This window comes from Haliotis rufescens, unplaced genomic scaffold (genome assembly GCF_023055435.1).
Source record: "Haliotis rufescens isolate VD_foot unplaced genomic scaffold, xgHalRufe1.0.p SCAF_3, whole genome shotgun sequence".
NCBI classification, from domain to species: domain Eukaryota; kingdom Metazoa; phylum Mollusca; class Gastropoda; order Lepetellida; family Haliotidae; genus Haliotis; species Haliotis rufescens.
The window spans coordinates 9,699,771-9,719,822 of record NW_025964001.1 but is presented as its reverse complement, the minus strand read 5'-3'; positions in this window follow the sequence as shown (position 1 = coordinate 9,719,822).

Below are 20,052 nucleotides of genomic sequence, written 5' to 3'. Positions count from 1 at the left end.
GGTTCAATGTTTTGATGTAAAAAGCATGTGTTGTATTGCGAAATAGCCATATTATGTTTCTAAACAGATATTCACAACTACTGAACGTTTCCAACTATTGACAAATCTGCAAAAATTCAAGACTTGAAAATGGCCAATTTTAAGATGGCCGACAAGTTTCCTATATGTGTGTTTACACGGTTGAATCTTTTAACTCTAAAACAGTGTCCCAGGACTTATATGCATATAACTTGCCACATTAACTCACTGAAGTATACTTAACACTTTAAGAAAGAAACTCCGTCACCTGAGGCCCCTGGTGGCCCAAAAATCCAAGATGGCCGCCAAGAGTTTTATGGCTAGGCATAGAATATCAATACACTGTTGGTCTCTGATGACATATTTCAGTGATTTGAACTTCTACATTGGAGTAAACAGACGCAAGGATACATGTAGAATACTCAGTTATTTGCATAAACCTAATATAACCACCACATATCAATATGTACCTCTTGAATGACGAGTTTTGTCGAGTTAGATATCAATGTTGATTGTTATTGTCTGAATCTACTTATTAACATGACAATAAACGCTACAATAAGTTTCGTTTTCATTCATGTAAATACTTGTTGGAAACAAGTATGACCTATATGAGATCCTCTGCGAATTTACCCCAAACCAGTTGATTCACAAGAAGTCGATGAGTTATCTCCCTTGTAGTTTATTTGCGCACTCAGCAATATTCCAGCTATATGATGGCGGTCTGTAAATATTTAAGTCTGGACCAGACAATCCAGAGACTGACATCATGAGCATCTATCTAAGCAATTTGGATACGATGACATGCATCAACCAAGTCAGCGAGCCAGACCATCCCATCCCGTTAGTCGCCTCTTACGACAAGCATGGCTTGCTGTGCTGAAGAGAGTATTCTAACCCGGACCATCACGGGTCACAACGAGGAGTGGAAAGATTGTCACGGTGAATGCTGTAGCTTGCTGTTGCAGGGGTCATTATATACATGCACCTCGAAAGTCTCAACAGGTTTGAGACTCCCTTGAGAAGTCTGGTAACTGTTTATTGGTACAGCTCGTACCATGGTATTCCGCGCACACAGCACGGCAAGTGAGACCATATTTCCGGCAAGTGCATCTTTTTGTTGTTGAAATTACAGCAGATAATATCACGAAGTGCTGGAGGTGCTGCTGGCTGATCTGACTGTATTGTAAGCAACGCCCATCTATCATGTGCCATCCCCACTCGAATGGATTCACACTGAACCCTTTTCACTCCATTATCTGATAGCAGACACGGGGGCTGTGGTATCTTGTGGTTGCAGAGGATGGTGACAGAATTTGTGGAATAATCGTGTATCTAGCTGATATTTTACGTGCGCTTCATTATTTCAGTAGGTCCCATATCCTGGATTTTGGGATTGAATGAGTGAGTGAGTATGGTTTTACGCCGCTTTTAGCAATATTCCAGCAATATCACGGCGGGGGACACCAGAAATGGGCTTCACACATTGTACCCATGTCGGGAATCGAACCCAGGTCTTCGGCGTGACGAGCGAACGCTTTAACCACTAGGCTCCCGAACGCCCCTGGGATGGAATGATCATACCTACATTGGTAAACCTGTATTTGTAAACAATGAATTTATTCCTGGAACAGAATTTATTTTCATATCAATATCTTATATTGATCCAGGGAAGGCAATTTCATTCAGTATATGTTGCTTCATGTTTACACGGACAGCCGCAACGTGGAATAAAATAGTTCATCAAACGGGGCGGTTGCATGAGTGTATGTATGCTTTAATATGTTTTCAACGACTAAATGGACCAACACGCAATTCTATGTCAAAACAAAGATCAGATTTGGAATCCTTGAGGTCAAAACCGCATAAAAAGAGTCTTTTTTCTTGATCCTATGACTGTTGGTTATGAAGTTGGCCATCTTGGATAAAACACTGCAGGGAGAATAAACTATTTGGGGCTGCACCCCTCATGGTTTATTCTCTCTGCAGTGTTTTATTTTACGGTTATCAACTACCACGAGTCGTTTATTTCTTATATATTTTTTAATGTGAAATTGTACACACATTACAGTGCAAATCATTTCAATAGTTTTATTTAAAATAGTGCAAAACAGTTCAATACTTTTTTTAAAAATTTCACTCATCTTAAATAACTTATTGGTTAAATATGTTTCCAAGTGCACCGAAATTCTATGCCCTTTGTCTGTTTAATATATTCAACAAACATTCGGCGTATCCCCTCTGATCACAAGCCCCATCCGGGCAGAACCCTAAATCTCCAGCGCTATCTATAAATGTCAATTAGCACCTACTTACGCCGCCGGATCTTACGTATACACATACACGTGGGACAATGACCTTGCCACACGTTATGTAATACCTCTCTCTACAAAACCCGACTGACAGGGTCAGTCTGGGAGAGCAGCCAGGACAAAAGTATGACAACTCATAGACGATTCTAAAAAAGAGTCATGGCAGACCTTCTGCAAATGAGAAAACAACTGCTAAAACAGTCTGGAGCAAAATACACGCAATCAGGGGTAAGCGTAAACCCACAAAAATTCCCAAGTTAGCCAACGCCCATACAGTCAAAGAAAAGGCCAACATTTCTCATCTGTCAGCAGCAACACAAATTGCAGCAAAGAATTCAAACAGGAAAAAATGCGTATGCTTAAGATCTCAAAACGGCCGCAAAGCAAGCATCTGGTATACAATATACCATTTACTGTGACAGAGTTTGATGATGCGATACAACATAGAAAGGACTGAAGGTCTGCCATGACTCTTTTTTAGAATCGTCTATGAGTTGAGCACACAAAGGAAAGGCTGACATTCCACCACCAGAAGGGTATAGGTGGACGTCCACTGAGAACCCATCCCAATGACCCAGGAATAAATGCCAGCACTGTATCTAGAATTACTTACCTGTAAATGCACAACAGGCAGATGCTCCTCATTCAGGTGTAGCTGCACCAAGAACATCATGGGATGTTCCCTTGGATGCAGTTGTGCTATGTCATGCCTAAACAGAAACAACTTACCTACCTTTCAAGATGAGACGGACTCTGACGGTGACTAGAGATGACATTATTTCACATTTTATTTTTAATACTTCATAATACTAGAAGTATTCACATGTTTGTTTCATCACTAAAATTATAAACTAGTGAAATGCTCAGACAAAAGTGCAGTATATCTACAATTTTGAGTGAAACGATGTCCATTTTAATTTAAATCAAAATTTGGGTAAAGTTGCGAGAAATTAGCTTTCAATATTTCCTTTTTTTCATTGATGGGGATCAATTTACCACAGGAGTCAGTGAATTATGTACATCATTGAAAAGACAATGTAAAAAGCTTTCATATGATATATTACATGACCATGTTGAAGAACTATATAAGATCTTGATTTCGAAAACAGGTCAAAATGGCGGCCATCTTGAAATTCAAGATGGCCACCCAAAATGCTCACGGAAAAACTTTAAACATCATTTTTCTTTATGAGATTACTATTTTGGTGTTTTTAAGCATTGTTGCAATTATCCCACTCATCCACTACAGCAGCATCATTTACCACCATATCTCAATAAGCAATTTTCGTCAAAATTGGTTTTTGGGGGGTGGGGTAACACTGTATACAATATCTCAACCCCTATGTAATATATTTTCATTTTGTTTTTTGTATGGTTTTATTGTCAAAATTCAATGGAATTAGTGTTTTACCTACTCACAAGATTTGAAAATGAAGTAAAAAAACATGATTTTTACCAATGTTTCCACTGAGAATTAAAATAACAATTAAATGAAACGAAATGTTTGCCAAATTCAGATAACCGAACATATTACCTGTAATCAAAGACATAATTGGGATAGTTTAATGACTTAATAAAAGTGTTACAGCCAATTTTGTCAAATTATGCATTTTTCCTTCAATTTATGCAATTTTGACCCCCTGAAAATTCCTGCACACACTTGCAAGCTTACTACCCAATGAAAATTGTGTACAGATACCTCCTTTATGCAATAGAAAAGGTTTAAGGTATACAGGAAAAGGTGGGAACGAAAATCTTGTTTTTCACCCCTGGCCAACTGACTATCAGTGGCAGAAACTCAAACTCCAGGCCAAACACACTCAATATTCTATACGAATATACTATCGGACCAAGGGCAACAGGTTGAGCTGTGTTGGATCCCCTCTCACATAGGTATTCATGGAAATGAAAAAGCAGACTCACTGGCGAAGCAAGCTCTAGACAAAGCGGATATACAGCCTATTCCCTTTAGTAAACTAGAGATAAAAAGCAAAATCAAAGCCTCCATGGCAGAAAGATGGCAAGACCAATAGGACGCAAGTAAGATCGACAGATGGCTATACAAAATTCAACCCAAGGTCGAACAAAAGCCAAACTCATACTCAAATGAAAGGAAAATTGAAATTGCTATATGACGCCCAAGACTCGGTCACACTTGTTCATCTTGCAATCAGGCTGAAACCATTGCTCACGTGTTACTAGAATGTCAAGACCATGCCCCAGCCCGGATTAGGTTAAAACAAGAATTGCAGTTAGATCCGCTATCTGTCATAGATCTCCAAAAGCCAAGAGATTCAGTAGCGAAGGCCAAACTAACTCTATTTCTGAGAGCTGGACAGCTACTCGAACGTGTATAAACACAGCAGCTAAGGATAAAAATAGAAATCATATCAATACAAAAACAGAAATTATGTGAATACCAAACTCACACTAGATATGTGTAACCTACTCACACACAGGAGTCCCAAAGAGGGACAGGTCAGCCGAAATTGCTTAGGCAGAAGGCGACCTCTTAAGCACTAAATGCAACAACATCAGTCTGGAAGACAGTCAGAAGATCGGCTTATGTAAGTGACAATAGCTGACGACAAGAAGCTAGCATTCCATTAGGAGTCAAACAGATAATCTGATATCAGTTGGCATCACCCTACCCATCCATCCAAGTTCACACAGTCGTCATCGCTTTTGGGGGATCTCCAGAATGTAGAGGTGTCAAGACATGCATTTGATACTTTCTTTGACGTCCGTGATCTCCACAAAGACTTGGTCGGCACTGACGGATTCTTGGGTGAACCTTACAGGGCGATCTGATCATCGGCAAAAGAGAGAGATAAGCTGTCATAAGCATATCTGTGTATTGCTGTGCAGATACACCTCTGTCAAAAACTGTCATCTGAGCACTTTGCCACTTTATAAACCTCAGTCCTTGCAAAACATTCTTATCTAAACTATATTCCGGCATCTGTCTATTCCGGATACCAGCACTAATATTGGCCCCAATTTCCTTTCTAAACAGGTTACACACAACCAAATGTTCTCCCATACCATTCTATAGTAACGTTATATTAAAATAAATAATAATGAAGCATTCAACAGCTATTACCTGTACGTGTGTACATGTGTCCACAGTTTGGCTTGAGGTCACATTCAGCATAAGTCATCATGTTGAAAAAGACAGTACTAAATATATAAAATCATGGTCAGTCTTAATAACTGGATGGATGTACATTTAAAAGACATAAAACATCTTATACAATATCATCCAATCACAGCCCGCAGATATCTATCGATCTGCACTGAAGGATGGTTCTGATTAGGTGTAGTAGAACCTGTACCGGTATCTTATTGCTCTGTTGGGAATTAGAAAAAAGCTTAGTTGGTAGTGCTCTCATCATGTCCTCTTTAACATACATATTAAAGTCATTAAAGGCAGCATCAATGTCGCCTTGATGCTTCTTAGAATTCCAAAGTCCATCTAAGTTACATTTTGGCTGAACTAACGAGTCTATGCATAGTCAAATCAAAATCGCGCAACGAAATCGAAATCCGGTTCGTAAACCGTGGTGCAAATTTCAGGCGATTGCATGATTTACAAATAATGTGCACCGCCAACTCGTTGTCAACAGATATTATCCAAATCTTTTCATATTTTTTATCAAGGTGCTCGCGTGGTTTGATGCGCCTTGCGGTGTAAGACCCGTTTGATCACAACATAGATCTTGATTATCAATCAGATCGTCTTGACTGGGCGCCGCCATCTTGTTTGAAGCAAATGGAAGTGAAACGAGAGGTGGAATCTGATTGGTCCAGAAGAGAGGCATAGAAGGGACATAACTCGTAATAGCCACTGGTGGCGCTACGATCGAGCCCAGGAATTCTAGCCTAGTTCGGCAAGGGTGGAAACTAGACTTTTGTAGTCAGTTAACTCTCTTGCCTCGGGAAGATGTCTATGATGTGGTTAAGGGTCTCGCTGCATTCTTCTGATGATATGAAGGTTTGTGGAATATTTGATGTGTCGCACCTTATTTTACTCTCAGATACACAGTTGCGATATTCTGGTTTCTTCACGGGTACATTAATGTCAAGAGTCAAGGTCCAGCAACGTCTCTAAATGAAGCAGTAAATACACTAAGTAAGTTCTATAGAATGACTGGCTTACAAATAAACAGACAAAACAAAAGCCCTATGGATAGTCTCAATGACAGGGAGTTCACCCACATTATGTCCTGATTTGACATTGGCACAACGCAGATTTCGATGCCTTGGAATTAAACTATACGCTGATTTGATAAACCTTTGGGTTATCAACACTAGAAAATGACAGGAAACAATTCTTGCAAACTGGCGGAAACGCAACTTTACATTAATTGGGAAAATAACCGTAATATAATCTTGGCTTTGTCAACTATAGACCATATATTAACTGCTTTACCAAATCCCCCAAAAGAATTTATAAAATAATTAAACAGCATTTTGTCAATTTCATATGGAATGGAAAGAATGAAAGACAAAATAAAAAGAGTGAACCTAGTTCGAAAATGTGAGATTTCTTCTCCATGGCTTGAATGGTTGATATTACAATGTTTATTTACTCACTTAAGGTATCGTGTATCAAACGATATATTTCCAAACCAAACAGCTATACCCTCTTTCAGGCTTTCCCTAACAAGACATCTTCCGTTTGGGCGCAAATATTTAAAAACACTTCTATATCACCAAACCATTTTGGAAAGACACATTAGACGCTTGGAGCAAATATATAAAACGCACGAACAAAACGAAAACGATGTTAATGAAATTTTAATGCAACCATTGTGTTACAATCATAAATGTAAATTTCCGGATTTCATTATTAGAAAGGATTTATGTGACTCGAACGGCTTTATTTCATTCCCTGAGCTGAAAGTAATGTATGGCTTAAAAGGTACTTTATTAGAATATAACCATTTTCTCTTAAACATCCCTAAGCCATGGAAAGAACTCGTGCATGATGCAAATAATCCAAACACAATGCAAGTAAACATTTCTTCTCAATGGCTTGATTTACTTGAGACAAGCAAAGGTTCTAGGATATTTTATGACAACTTCATTGACTTTAGGCATCGTATCAACTTTTGGCAGAAGTATGTGGACCTTGGAAGGCATTATGTTGAAAGATAATGAGCAAACCAACTCCATCAACGCAGTCCATCACATATAGGCTTAAAACGTTTCTGCCACCCTTCGTATATAGGAGGGGGCACGGATGGCCCCGTCGTCTAATTCGCCGCAATTCGCTGTGCAGAATTGCATCCCTTGGGTACGCCAGAATCCTATGCTTGTGTGGTCGAAGCCTGGCTCGACCCGACTATGTTTCTAGGTTTGTCAGCACCATACCCATGCTCGTGGGTTTCAGTGAAGTGGTAAACCTCTGAGACCGTGATCACTTCGGTCTTTCCGCCCACATTAAGCTGACACGCCGTAATATGACTGTTAAAAGCGGCGTTAAACAAAACTCACTCACTCAATCGTATGATAGAGCATCACTTTATGATTATGTCAGCTATTATGTCACACCACTCTCAAGTTATCGCGGAACCTTTCGAAGTGGAACCTTCCACCCATAGCAGAATACTCTCCTTTGAAAATTTGCTCTATCATCGCCACGTGCAGTCAGTGTATCTTAATACCATTTCATGAAGTGCCATGATTAATGACACACATCATTTGTGTCTTTAATGCAGGTCGGTGACATCTTCTAGTCTTACATCTCATACACTATGACTAGTACGCATAATCAATCTTTAATAAAAGTTGTCCTACATTCGATCTGATTTCGCCCCCGATTTTATTTTGAGACGATACCTACCTTGTTTGTTTTGTTCATCATTGTTTACAATTAAATTCGACAAAAATGACGAGATTGATAAACATTCCAGGTGTAGGAATAGATACTAAGGCGTGACATGAATCAGGTGAGTGTTAAATATTTGCACATAACTTGCAACGCTTACACAGTCAGTAGCCAATCAACGCAGAGTAGGATCAAACCAATGTTCATTGGACCTGTCAATTACGGCAAGAGACGAAAAGAACTGCACCAGTCAGTCTGTAACGAACCGGGAGAAATATGTCCGGGAGAAGGCGGCTGTTTTTCAAATAACATGGTCAGTTACCGCGCATATTCAAACATTACTTCCCTGATTACGGTAAAACACAGTTGGAAAAATGCTAGTTAGAAATGAAACCCTAAGACATGAAAGTTGAACCGAGGCGAGCGGGAAAAAAACAGGCCAGATCCTGCACGCTTGCTGTTTCATTCATTTTGGGCCTCCAGTTTCAAAGGGTAGTTTGGACAATGAATATGCATGAAAGCCGCTAAATGTCCTGTGCATGACAATACACGTGAGCAGAAAGGGAATTCCCTTGACTGTAATATTGAGATTCCCCGACATTCCGCAGTAATACAAGTAGTGCGCCTCGGTGGGCGTGGCTTTTATTTTTTACATTCATTAGGAAATGAATGCAATAACACGTGACCAATTCAGCTAATCAGAATGCAGGAATTTCAATGAACACAACGAAAATTTAATTATTCATTCTTTGATAAAAGTTGTCCTACATCCGATCTGATTTCGCCCCAGATTCGCGTGGGTACTACCCTGTCTGATCCTTATAATAAGGATCAGGGTGTCCAAAAAGGCAGTATTTTGTCTGTCACTATGTTTAGTATGAAAATAAATAGCCTCTCCAAAGTTTTAAATGATTCCATTGACGGATCATTATTCGTAGATGATTTTAACATCTCATATCGTGGTAAGAATATGAATACTGTCGAAAGGCAGCTGCAATTATGTCTAAATGAAATCCATAAATGGTCGTTAGAAAATGGTTTTACATTTTCAAAATCAAAAACTAATTGTATCCACTTTGTAGAAAATACAAACCTCATAGAGACCAAGAGCTAGTATTAGATGACAATCCCACTAAAGTGTTAATGGAGGCCAAGTTTTTGGGCATCATTTTCGATCACCATTTGACCTTCTTACCGCACATTAAGTGTTTGAAAACTATATGCCTGAAGGCCCTTGACTTTTTGAAAGTTGTTTCAAATTCCAAGTGGGGAGCGGATCAGAAAACCCTACTCCAACTCTACAGAGCCCTTATCTGGTCCAAATTGGATTATGGTTCCATCATTTATGGTGGAGCCTGTAAAAGTAATTTAAAATAATTAGATACAATACATCAACAAGCCCTGAGGCTTTGCCTTGATGTATTCAGAACATCACCCATTTATAGTCTGTACGTGGAGGCTGATGAGTCATCTCTAAAACAACGTCGTATTAACTTTCATTACAATACGCCACAAAACTCTTTTCGAATTAATCTAATCCAGCCTATGACTGCGTTTTTCATCCACTGTATGAGGATCTGTATCAAAAGAAACAATCCCTCATTCCACACCTTGGAATAAGAATAACACCTGAAATATCTGCTGCAAAAATGACCTCAATAACATCTCTACCACCCACAAACTGTCGTCTCCTCCGTGGCAACTGGTAAAACCACAAATAGATCTTTCCTTAAACTAAACTATAGAAATCAGACACTAACCAACTAATGTATCAGCAAGAATATAATCAATTAGGAAGCACTTACAACACTTCCAAGTCTACATTTACTGATGGATCCAAAGATGGTGACGCAGTTGCTAGCGCAACTGTCATTGGATCCGGAACCATATCATCCAGATTACCAAATGACAGTTCAAATTTTACAGCTGAATCACAGGCCATACTAACAACTCTTAAATATTTATACTAAACATAAGCAGCTCATCATATTTTCTGATTCCTTTCCTATCATCAGGCCATTAAGAATACTTCATCTGAACATCCACTGTTACGCGAAATTATAGAGTGACATGACGATCTTGCGACTGACCAGTACGACATCGTCTTTTGTTGGTAACCAGCCATGTTGGAATCATTGGTAACCATGGCCGATGCTGCTGCAAAAGCAGCACTCAACTAATTTTGGACACCACTTCTTATCCCATACAGTTATTATAAACCTGTAATTAGATGTTACATCAACGATATGATGCAAAAGAAGTGGGACATCCAAATAGATATTAACAAATTACTTGCAATAAAACCAACTATTGGTTACACCTTCTTGGGTTGTCAGTCAAGATTTAAAGAGGTCGTTTTACGACGTATATCGTATTGGCCATTCAAGATAAACAAATTAATATTTATTAAAATGTGAAGACCCTCCTTTCTGTATCCCTTGTGATGAAAGAAGCATGTCCTGCTTTACTGTATTGATTTTTCCATCACAAGGGATCAATATTTCAAAGTTTCATCACTCAAGGAGTTTTTTTAAAATAAGCTCTCATTTAATTCTTGCATTTTAAAAAGAAATTGAATTAATTGATATTTTTTTTATGTGGAAAGTTCTACATTTTATGAAATTGGTAGCATATGATTATGAACTGAAGTTGTTAGTGGTTGTACACTTGATGGCGGTTGAAGTAGCATAAAATTAGTGTCCCCTTGAAAGGGTATGTAAGTCCACTTCATTCAAAGTATTATCTATATACCAGGTTTTTATTCATAGAATATTTGTTTGTTTTAATCATGCATTGGCTAAACTTCTCCATAATCACCAATAACTAGAGGGATGGTGTAAATCCTGCCGGTGTAGAAGGCTCAAACGACTCCCCCTAAATTTGACTCGAGAGTCATCTGAGCCTAGGCTAACGTGACTCCCCTAGCCAGGCCCAAAACACTCCCTCTAGGCCCAGCTAAATCCCCTACTTTGCCCAAATGACTCCCCTTGTTTGAATTAAAATGATTACAGAAAAGATCAAACATATCTTGTATAAGGTTTTCAACCCCTCTTCCCTATTTTCTATTTTGAAATGTCAGGTTGAGAAAATCCCCAATATTATGTGTTAGATGTGTTAGTATCATTTATTTTATTACAGTTCCATGTTTAACTTTATTTGGAAAAACTCAAAGTGCCTCTCGTAAATCACTATACTTTTCTTAACCTATAATTTGATACTCCCTGTGTCCTACATCCAATTCTTTCATATCAGGCTCAAACTACTCCCCTATTCTATATCCGATTCTTGACTATCAGGTTCAAACTACTCCCCCCATTTCCAGCTATCTAATGCTCGTAAATCAGCTCCGAAGTTAGAGGCCTTTCTTCTGAAGTTTGCCTACTGTCCTCTGATACCTGTACACCAGTCTAGATATGTTTGGGTGGAGGTAGCAGGTAGCAAAGGTACTGTAAGTCCCCATGGTCCCTGGTATGGTGGCCTATCTTTATGTTGCTGGTGATATATAGCCCAATTTTACATTGCAGTAGTCGAGTTTTATGGTCATTTTCTAGTTTTAAACCTACATCTGTGATAATCTAGTTCTTTTACTGTCCTTTGTCGACAGGTTTGTATTCTACATTGGTGTATTGTATAATTTGATATAATCACCATATGGCTGAAATATTGCCGATGTGACTTTAAATATTAACTCACTCACTCACTCACTCACTCATTTTGTTGTTATTAACTTCACGGCCTTTATCCGACCTCATGATCTTTGGCAAAGGCGCGGTTGTAAATATTTTCCTCATGGCTTTGACCACAGAGTCAGAATATTGATTGCTATTAACAAGTACTTGACTTTGTCATTGTCCGAAGCTATGACACGTCTGCTAAGTCTATATCCCAGGCAACCCGTGAAGATCCGGGGTAAGAATAGGTCTTCAGCAACCCATACTTGCCGTAATAGGCGACTATGCTTGTAAGAGGCGACTAACGGGATCGGGTGGTCAGGCTCGCTGACTTGGTTGATGCATGTCATCGATCCCAATTGCGTGGATTGATGCTGATGATATCAATCACTGGATTGTCTGGTCCAGACTCGATTATTTACAGACCGCCGTCAGATAGGTGGAATATTGCTGAGTGCGGCGGTAAACAACAAACAAACAACAAACTATATCCCCGGCCACCGAGAATTCAAACATGTAGCCACCACTCTGTTCCGCTTGAACTTATGCCTCAGAAGCGAATAGGCATCCTGGGAAGCAAGTCACTTCTTAATGCGATGTAATCCGATATCAAATGTTCCCTCCTTTTTCACAATATGATAGAGTTCAGTGGGTCAAGAAAAGGAGACTGGGTGTTTTGGATTAAAATCATCTAAAACCTCACAGGTGAATCATCAAATGTGTATACATCTATAGACTAGTGTTATATCTACCTAAATACCACTTTATTGTGTCACAGATCGTGCTATTCAAAGCAAGCACGTTGCTCAAAGTGAATCCCTTTACCCTCTTCATTCTCAACATAGTCTCTATCAAAAGTGTTTGGCTTGGGTTTGGTGTCACATGTGTTTACTTGGCCCGGGCTCTCAAAATCATCTAAAACCTCAAACATGCATAATCAAATGTGTTAACGTCTATAGGATGGTATCATATCGACCTCAATACCACTTTATAGTGTCACAGTACATCGCATTGAAAAAACCCTGGTCAGTTAAAGTGAAGTCGTTTTCCCTCTACACACTCTACAGAAGTGTTTGGTCTGACTTGGCCCGTAGATACTTTATGCAATTTCATCACAAGACTTTTAATAGGTCACAATGTTGTCACAGCACAATTTTTGCCTTAACTCACTAGTATTATGGTAACGCTATTTTTCAGAGCATTATCATTTGCAGAAGCCTGAGGTTTTCCATTAATAAGCTGAAAAGACCGAGTGCAGAAGCCTGAGGTTTTCCATTAATAAGCTGAAAAGACCGAGAGCGTATGCAAATGATACTAGTAATGCCCTGAAAAAAATAACGTTACCGTTATTATAGTGAGTGTGTGAGTGTGGTTTCACGCCACGTTTAGCAATATTCCAAAAATATCACGGCGGGGGACACCGGAAATGGGCTTCACACATTGTACTCATTTCGGGAATCAAACCAGCCATAATACTTTTTATAAACGTTCACAATTAGTGCATTATATATTCCATTGTTCACGTTTATGTTTACATTAAAGCGTTGTATTGGAAAGATTTGTACTGGTCCCGTCGTTTATACAGGTCGTAAGTGTCAGGTCTTCATTCATTCTGACATGTGCGATAAAGATACCAAGTAATGTTAACTTTTCGGCACAATATGTTCGTAATGGTGTCTTTAGTTGCCGTATACGGCACAATGCACACAATAAGGTATTCATATGGCTGGACTAAAATAGTGACATTTTATTTCGATTGTATTGCTACACATTTACCACAGCTACTGCTTCCGAGACCTTGTGTTTAGTGCAAGACATGAAACCCTACCCAATAGACACCACAAAACAATACGAATGTGGATTAAGTCCCATGAACATATCTGAGTTCACGGTAGTGCTGAACATTGTGCAGTTGTGCAGTTTCTGGTTTATTCCTTCACCCGCTTCCTAGAAGAATTCGAAAACAGGCGACGGACGTTGGCTTATAGCGCCATACCAAAAGCTTACTCGGCACATCGATACTGACGAGCATCACTTTGTCAAGAGAATGCCTGCGACAATTGGTCGAATGACAGACAATCTATAGAAATGGATCAATTGTAAACAGCATCTGCGCTCACGCAGTTTCAGCATACCTTTAAACAAGTTGGTCGGGTTGAACTTACTCGCCAAAGAAGATTATTAATATGTCACTGAACAGAGGTATCGTATGTCTCTTGGTCTTAGAGGTGACTTTCGTGAGCGTACTGTTATATGCATGTTTGACGTCCCATCCAATTGTCAATCACAAAATATGGAAACACAAACACGCACTCTTCAACCTTGCTGTAAAGGAAGAAAATGTTTCACCGAAAGAACTGAGAAGAGAAACTGGGCAGTCATGTGTTTTCACTGCACATTCACAAAGTCTTGTTCCATGTCAGCAGAACAACCTCAGTGAGTTGGCTTTTTGTTTCTTTCTTAATTCCTTTTCCGAGGTGCAATGTTATTTATGAAACTGAAATAATGACATATTACGATGCCCAACACCCTGTCGGGAACCCTGTCATAATAGGTACCCCATGTTTGTAAGAGCGGATATCAGAATCAGGTGGTTACAATTCAGAGCCTTGCTGACTCTTTATCATTATGCTCCGACCGCACTGGGTGTTGCACTTGCTATCGATCACTTGTTTTCGGGAGCAGTCAAAATGTTCAAGCAAGTAATAAGCTGTAATCGTCATATTTTACACCGTAAATTTATTGAGTGAAATAACTGTGAAGTATGATTCGCTTGGCAAAAGAATATTTTTTGAACCGTTTTCACAGCTAAGTTCTTTTTAGACCCCATATGTCTTAGAGCTAAAAGGACTACCCTTTTCATCACAAGTTGGATCTTTAAAATCCTCTTTTGGCAGGACCAAATTCGATTACCAGTATGTTTAGATGCCACTGTGAGTTAACTGACTGCGCTATATTATTAATTTCAAATTGTAATGTCAAATGGCATTAACTTATTCAATACAATAGCAAGTATTTGGTAAAATTCTAACGCAGGCGTTTGCCTTACAAATGACCATGTGAGATGTACCGAAAAAATGCTGGCTTAGGTATGTATGTTTTGTCGCACTCAGCAATATTCCAGCAAAATGACGGGGGTCTGTAAATAATCGAGTATGGACCAAACAATCAGGTGATTGACTTCATGAGCATCGATCCACGCAACTGACATACGATGACATACATCGATCCTGACCATCTGATCCCCTTAGTCGCCTCTTATGACAAGCATGGTCGCCTTTTACATTTACCGATATGTGCCTATCAGTAAAAGTGTTTACCCGTGTAACTGGAAAAGTAATACTCACCATACCTTATGAACATGTCAGAGGTTTGAGGTATGTCACGTGATATTCTATCAGAGAAGAAAGGCCTTGTGGGTCTATTAAAGTGTTTCGCAGGAATATATGGATCTTGAACCTGTTCTTTTTACCCTTTTATGTGTGTTTAGTTCTACATCACCAATTATGTTTTGTCGCATTCGCCTGGCCTATATATCGAGTAAGCTGGAATATTGCTGAGTGCGGCGTTAGGCAACACACAAACAATGTATTGAGCTAAAGATAATTTTTTGTGAGGCAGGATACGCTCACCTTTTTGCGAACATTGGTATTATCGCTGATTGTTAGTGATTCAGAAACACATGTATATGATATAGTCTGAATCGCACAATGGACAATGAAAAGTCTTATGATTAAGGAAGAGATTTCGTCGAGTTTTGTTTTGACGTATGTGCAGGCGATATCTTAAGTGCCGTTTCTGGAACGCCAATTCGACTGGATCAGGTTGATGACGGATGATCACATGACAACAGTGTGTCCAGGTCCACGATCATGTCGCCAATAAATAGCGAGTCAGTTGGTTACGCCATAAGCACGACCCATGTGTAGTCGGCTCTCACGTCAAGCATTTGAAATTGCACAGGGACCAGTTTTTACCCAGAATTGAAAGAACACCACATCTAAATTTTATAGAGGAATTTTCTCAAGAAAACTGCTGATATTGTACTTGATGTTTAAGATGTCTTTCAGACAGTTTGCATTGATCTGAAAGTAGATGTGTTTTCACGAAGCGAGGCTTTTGATTCCCACTGCTGCTTAACATACTATAGCAAAGCTCGATCTGAATGACAGTGTCATGAAGTCACAAAGTAATAAAGAATACAGCTGATTTACGTTTTCAAAATGTATTTTCGGTCCTACATGTACGTGTTAAATTTGTTTTTTCGGTGTTTCCACTCGACGAATAGTCATGATAGAAATGTTAAATATACATTCGCGCACTTATGTTTCCATATTTTCAAAGAAACGATTGAATTTTGGACAGGTTAGCACGTTAAATAAATTTATCATATTGCATGTTGTCTGGTCTAGCTTACACCTCGAACAGCCGGGTTATATCCTTGAAGTGTCACAGGAGACATCTCGCTGTAGTTCAAGCACTGGGGTATTGGGGTTAAAGATGTCAGTCATGGCAATGTTTGATCCGCGGCTTTTGCAATGTGTTTAATAATTCAAGACAGACAAGACGAATAACAAAAGAATAATTTCCATGGCTTGACCTTGAGACGGCCTTCAGTGAGTGAGAAAGTTGGATTTAACGCCGCTTTTAACAGTATTCTAGTCATATGACTGCGTGTCAGTTAAATGTGGGAGGAAAGCCCGAAGTGATGCAGGTCTCGCGGACGTTTACCTATTAGGTAAAACCCAGGAGCACGGGTATGGTGCTGACAAACCTAGAAACATAATCGGGGCAAACCGGGATTCGAACCCACAATCATAGGTTTCTGGCGTGCCCGAGGGACGCAACTCTGCACAGCGAATCTCGGGGGGCCTTAGACGACTGGGCCGCCCGTGTCCCCGAGACGACCTTGCATGCGTCCATGAATATATATGTGTAATAAGACTTCTTTGAAATAATCATTTCCTAGCCATATATGTATATCAGTAATTGTATCGGTGCTTTTCTTCAGGTGAGAAACGACGAATACTAGATGAATCGCTACCATGGCTTGATCTTGAGACGACCTTGAATGCGTCCAAAACACTTCTCCCCGGGGGATACCACCAACCGCTTGGATGTGCCTCACCACAGCGACTTGCCATAATAATTCCCTACAGAGACAGAGAGGTGAACCTGAAGATCATCCTCAACAATCTCCACAGAGTGCTGCAGAAACAACAGGCGGAATATACCATCTTTGTAGTGGAGCAGGTGTGTTGACAGTACACCTCACAGCTTAGTAGTAGACAGTCTCACCGTTGTGTGGACAACACAAATGCGGAAGTGAGTGAGTTGACATTTAAAGTCTCATTGGCAGTATTTCAGCCATATAGTGACCCTATTTGTATAGTCCACATATTTCTCTGATGATACCCGTGGGTTCAGCAAATGTTCTGAATATCCACCTGGGTCACGTTGTACAGCAACCCATGCAACTTATCGGGTTGATGCATGTCATTGTATAACAATTGCGTAAATTGACGCTCGTGTCATTCACTTGATTGAAAAAACCCGAAAAAAAACAATATATAGAGGTTATCATGGGAGTGTGTTTGGGGATGGTAAATATCCTGTATTAGGAATAAACATTGTCTTAAGCGAGCCTTGGCCCTGTCCGATAAAGTAACTGCCCTTTGACGTCACGGCTACGGTCAGACGTTGTTGACAATCGGCCTGTCCTATCATAGCGTTAAAAAGTACAGTCAGATGTACACACAGCGACAAACCGAAAAGGTAGACATTCGAACATATTTTGGCCAAATCCAACTATTTAATTTGTGGACAGGTTTCAAGCCGCAGAGGTCTACAAGCACAGATATGGCTACTGATCCCGCTTGGCTAGGCCTGGTGCCCTCGCAAACTTGTTTCGCAATTTATATCTCCAAAGTTGCCCAAACTTGTAAAATGCCTTAGCTACGTCACAGTTAGACACGGAGTTTCAGTATATTAGACTGCTCTTTTGATAATGATAGCAATTATCCCAGTAGTTTCTCCAGATTCCCGATAGTTAATTCTTATTGGATCGCCGAATGACAAGGACGACTGAAACACTGAAAGTAGTCACTACTTGGCCTTTGATATTTGCATCTCTATCCGCCTATGACCCCAACGGATATCGTTTCTATCTGTTGGCTTTATCTTGCCGAGAAACCTACCCATTATATGATAAATATTTATTACTTTTTCAGGAAAATGGTACACCGTCTAACAGAGGATTGATTAAAAACATTGGTTACTTTGAAGCCAAAGCTCTTTGTCATTTTGACTGTTTCACCTTCCAAGATTCCACTTGGTGCCTGAGAGTGAGAGGAATACCTACTGGTGTGGTGCGAGGGCTTTACATCACTCTCAACAAATCGACAAAATGCAATACAGGTAGACTGAACCCTTTTCCTTCCTCTCTATAGATTGTTAAATTCAAAATAGTTCTGGTGGTGCATTGTTTCCAGGATAGGAGTAAAACAAAGGTGTTCCAATTCCTGTTTTCTGAATGATGCGTTATAATGCGTTCGTCGACTTTAAGTGATTAATTTGTGTGTCTGGTGCAATTAACTTAAACTTTCATTTCAGTATGTGACGGGAGCTATATAGTTTGTTCCTGACCGAGAAGGACATGTCAAATGTTCATAAAGAAAAATATTCTTGTATCTCACTTGATGTTTTGGGGAAGACAAAGACCCGGGTTCGATTCCCCACATGGGTATAACGTTTGAATCCAATTTAAGGTGTCATATCACTCACTCCAACAATATGCTGACAAACTGTCATATAAGTGAAATAATAGCTGCGCTAAACAAAACTCACACACTCATTTCCAGGATAATATACAAGAATCACTTTGGTGGAGTGATCACCATCAACGAGACATTTTTCTCCACCATCAATGGTTACTCTAACTTGTTCTTCATGTGGGGAGGTGAAGATGATGATCTGTTTCACAGGTAAGGCTTTTCAAACAGTGACTAGGAGAGCCATGCGCCAAACCCAGTTCACGCATAATGTAATAAAAATGGAGCATAATACTTGCAGTTAGGGGTCTGTATGCCCTGTACTTTTCTTACCTGCGCCACCATGTTTACGTTGACAGACATACCACAATCTAATTTCATCATCACGACCTATGTACCCCTTCTTTGTTTACACTACAGCACTCATTCATACAAAATCGTTCGTTTTTTAAATTCCGTCCGAAATGTTTCGATTACGTATGATTTGAATTGGTTACATCATGCATTTGCTCAGCTTGCTATTCCTAATATGGAATGTAGGTCGGGTAATATCGTTTTGTCGTGTGTATAGTGCGCTATTGTTATTTCATGTATTGTGCAGAGTCAAAAACTACTTCGTATGCCTTCAGGAGAAAAAACATGCTGGAGGTACCAAACTTGAATGGACCATGAGACCAAATGGAAATGAGACATTTGCCATAAAACATCACTTGACTTATCAATTTATAATTTCAGTTGTAGCTGTGGTTATTCTTGACATTGTTTTACATGCAGTGATTACGATCACTGTGTGTATTTGCCTCTGAAACTAAGCCTGAAAAATAGCAATCAGCTCTACACACATTTTGTCCCAATCTATAAAAATCCAATAATATCGCTTAAAAGAATGATACAATGATTGACATGGCATTTGTTATTAATATTTTACCAGGAATAACATATTCCATTATATTGTTATCCCATTTGAAGCTTTTATTATATGTATGTTGCACTTTGACGTGTCACCGTTGAGTATCAGACGGTCTTGCAATTTCGATCGCGAATATGTTGACGTGTGATAGTCAAACTACAACAAATATGACTCGTTACGAATCAATGTATGACATTTATGATATATAGATCCATTCTCTAAAAACTATGGTTCGTTTCATGGCGTCAATAGCGGTAATCTGATCTTTCGATCAGTTGACAAACAATTTCGATGAGTTTAATGATAGAGAATTGACTCGATGGTTTTGACTCGATGGTTTTCAGACTTTGATAAGAGAGAGAGATAATATGAATAGGACGGATGTTTCGATTCTATTGTGTAATAACGTGTGTCTTTTCAACCCTGATAATTTTGACATATTCCCAAGTAGATGCGCCACGTGCAACAGATGGATTTGTAATGACATACATGTAGGTACACGTTTGTAACATCTGTAACCAATGTGTTTTATGCCAAG